The 3,912-nt window shown below is 46.0% G+C and overlaps 1 long non-coding RNA gene across 1 annotated transcript; it reads right to left on the bottom strand.

Annotated features, from left to right (window-relative positions):
- Positions 1 to 600: 600 nt before the first annotated feature.
- On the bottom strand, positions 601 to 3,888 carry LOC105823746. The gene is made up of 4 exons (XR_001138165.1): positions 3,814 to 3,888; positions 2,299 to 2,465; positions 1,091 to 1,410; positions 601 to 853 (listed from the first exon to the last, which is right to left on the bottom strand). It is a non-coding gene; the product is annotated as an uncharacterized LOC105823746 (long non-coding RNA).
- Positions 3,889 to 3,912: the final 24 nt, after the last annotated feature.

Genomic DNA, 3,912 nt, shown 5'->3' on the forward strand with positions numbered 1-3,912 from the left:
AAATAGAAAAATTAGCCAGGTGTCATGGCATGTGACTGCAGTCCCAGCTATTGGGGAGACTGAGGTAGGAAGATCGCTTGAGCACAGGATTTGGAGGTTGCAGTGAGCTACCATGATGTCACTGCACTCCACCTGGGGCGACAGAGCGAGACTTTGTCTCGGAAAAAAAAAAAAAAGGCGCAAAGGGGTGGTTTGGGGATTTGAGAGCTTCTCTTACAACAAATGCAGTGTGTACACATTTGGCTATGCCTCTACTGCAAGGACAGCAGGATGTCTTTTCATCTTACAGATGTCCTCCTCACCTCAAATATTCCTAGGAAAAAGGTCAGGCATCACAATCTCTCTGTAAGCAGGATGGCCTAAGAAAACTGAGGGTGAAGACTGGAAAGAACTGTTGCAATACATGTCCCCAAACTGCCTGCACTTACCAGAGGAAGACGAAGACTAATGTTCATTTGAGAGAGTATTCAGCAAAGGTTAGTAGGGATATCTACAGTCAAATCACCAACCCATCACTGCGTAAGGTTCAACAGCAGAGAACCCATATGGGACAGGGAAGAGGCTGGTCACCTACTGTAGACATGCACTGGCTTTCTTGTTTTCTGTTCCATTGGACCCAGAGATACGAGGCAGGACAGCTCCTGATAACCAGTCTCCATTGCCCGAACAGTGGCATTGGCCCATGCTGTGTCCCCCTCCCGGGAGAGGAAGAGGCTCAGCTCCTGATCTCCTAGAAACATGTGGAACATAACTTCTTTGGCAGGAAACACATTAGCCACCTCACAGCTCACAGTCTCTGCCATCCCAACCTCCACAAGTGAAGAGACCCAGATCTGGGGGCTCTCAGAGAATTCTGCCAAAAAACAAGGAAAGAAAGGAGAAAAGCCATGATAAATCATGTGTCATGCAGGACCCCACAATGTAGGAAGGGAGTGGGGCTAAAAGATCTCTCTTCCCCAGGGTGAGTTTAAAGCCCAAGTAGAGGTAATCATCCCCACACCTAAACCCTGTGGGAACTTAGCTCCAAAGGCCAAGGCAAGATGAGCAAAATGAGGCACAAGATTTCTTCCATACCTGGGCTCTGACTCACCAAAAATCCGGAGTACTTTGATGAGTGAGCTGCCTTGAAAGATACTGCCACCTTGTGAACTCAAGTCCAGTTCGGCACGGAGGAGAAATTGCACCTGTCATTCTCCCTTTGGGCTGTGACACTGATGGTGACCTCAGCTCTTTGGGAGGCCACAGCCAAGCTCACAAAGTTCTTTCTATACAGTTCTTGGTTACCCTGGAGAAGGGTAAGGGTGAGGTTCTCCAAGGGTGCTACGCTGGGCACATGGCATGTCACTGTAAAGGCTTTATCCACAGCCACCCATGCAGGCTGCAGCTCCAGGATCACCTCCTTTGGTGGCTCTTTAAGACAGAAAGGGAGGGCTTGATGAGTGCTACCCACCTTTCCAGAAAGAAATGGGATAGGACAGGAAGCCTGATCCATCTGATCATGGTTGATCAACATCTGATCAATAGTGTCAGCTTTCTGCCATCCCTGCCCCAGATGGGACAAGTTAGCCTTCTGGCTCTTTTCTGCCACCTATCAAAGGCAGCTAGAGCCATAGCTAAGAAATGTGACTGCTGAGGTGAAGTCCCTTGCTTTGATTGTTGCTGCCATTCTGGAAAGCCTTTATCTCTTACCAGAGGTGCTTCAGAGACATGAGCAGCTTCTGAAGGACTCCTTAACAGCATACAAAAACTATAACTAACCAAGTTCTTACCCCCAGACATCACATGTATTCTTCTAGCCATATCTCTGCTGACGCAATTTGCTCATCTTAAAGACTTTCTTCACCTGTCCCCTTCCATTAAAATCCTAACCATTCTGCAGGAGGGCAGCTCAAGAGCCTCTTTTGTCACAGAGGCCTCTCTAACTACCACAGGTCATAAAGACCCTCTTTAATCTCTATTTATTCTAAGAGCTCGTAGCAAATAATTCAGGACTAACTTTATATTTTTTTATACTTCAGAAGTTAGCATTATTAGCATATGCTTCCTGTATTTGAGCATATTCTCAAGCACAGATGTCTGGATGCCCTCTATAATCTGTTCCTAATTAAAACCCAGCAGGAAGTCAAAGGGCAATAGAAGTAACTGGCTCTAGCATCCCTAGAGTATGACAGAAATCTTTATTACAGGCCCTGATTCTCTCTCACAATTAGAAATATTTGTCCATCCTTCCCGAAATAAGACATATTCATTGTTTCCCTACACCACTCCCTTCCTCTCCAACCCTCAGCCCCACTCAACATACACAGTGATGCCAAGGCTTATGTCCTTTTGGATCCCTGCACAAGAGAAGAAGCACTGCAGGACAGAATTCTTTGTGACATCCGCCAGGAGAAACTCTTTCCACTGAGGCCCTTTGCCTACTTGGGTTTTCTTTAAGAAGGTCTCAATTCCACTGGGTCTTGGCTCTGGACAGGTGGTGCTGCAGTTAACCATTAGGGACTGTCCATACTCCACCAGGGCCTGATTTGGCCAAACAGAAACCTCAAACAGCTTTTCTGTGACCCCTGAAATGAACCACATATGCCAAAGACTCTGGTGAGGACCATGAGACCCAAACAAAATACAGAGCCTATTCTATCTAATTATAAGTTAGAGACCAGGGAACCTGCCCTGAATAAAAAGGTTCAGTGGAACAGACAAGAAAAAGACCTTTAATTAACAAGTTAGAGCTCTGTTTCTACCGTCTTCTTTCTTCAGATCTTAATTTCTCTATTAGTGTCACCATGGAAACTATAGAGTTGCTAAAAATCATGCTCAGAAAACCATTCTCTTTATAAACTTTCAGAATTATTGGAAGCTCCCCACGATTGGTTGCTGAGGGCCTGCATGGGGTCAGGAGACCCCTGAGCAAAAGAACTTTATTACTTATACCTCAAAGCAGTGTTTCACTGAAATTATGGTCAAGGATTGCCTTCGCCAGAATCACCTGGAATTCTTGCAAAATTGCTGATCCCAACTCCACCTCAGAGTGAATGTTTAAAAACATGTGAAGGTAGGACGTAGTCATATGCTAGGGAATAAAACAAGCCTCCTGGGAACGCTTAGGCACACCAAAGTTTGAGAACCCAGGGCCTACAGGTGACTCCCAGGGTCATTCATTTCCCATGGAACTTTACACTGCTTCTCAGAGTAAAACCATTCCATTTTGATTTTAGGCTGAAGCAACAGACATTTCTGGATGCCTACGAGTTAAGACTGTTAGGGAAATCTTCTCAGATGCAGTGAGAGAAACATCAGTTGGTTTTTGACACCTGATGTAGGTAAGGGGCACAGTCTCCTGAAGACTTCCAACAGGTCCCCTTTAGCTACACCATGCCCACCATCCACTCCATCTCCCAAATACCAGTCCCCTCTGGGAATACACACACTTTTAGTAATGTTACCCACTAAAGCTCCAGTTCCCCCCCTGCCATCGAGAGCACTCACTTCTTGAAACTGAGCTTTGGGGGCTTTGTTCTGTCAAGATCCTACTGTAGGTCACTATGATGCAAAGGGTGTCCTGAGAAACACAGGACAGTTCTGGGGAAGAGGGGATCCAAGCAGAGAAAGCATATTTCCTAGGGAGAGTCCTCTATGATACTCTATTAATTTGGGTTTCCCAAGTGATCCAAGAAACAGGAATCTCTCCCTGGAGTCCAGAAGAATGAATACTGAAGTGTCACCCCACTCAGGACTTCCCATTCCCTTCCTCATTGACCAGACACCTTTGTCCCGGCACACACTGGCTAAAGAAATTTTCCCAAATAGCCTCACCTGGGCAAGGGATCAAGACCATCAGGGCCCAAACATCAAACAGAAGCATTTTCATCCTTATGAGAAGGCCAAAGGCTGGAAAGGAAGAAAGGAGACAGC

This window comes from Propithecus coquereli, unplaced genomic scaffold, assembly GCF_000956105.1.
Source record: "Propithecus coquereli isolate 6110/MARCELLA unplaced genomic scaffold, Pcoq_1.0 Scaffold119, whole genome shotgun sequence".
Taxonomy (NCBI): Eukaryota; Metazoa; Chordata; class Mammalia; order Primates; family Indriidae; genus Propithecus; species Propithecus coquereli.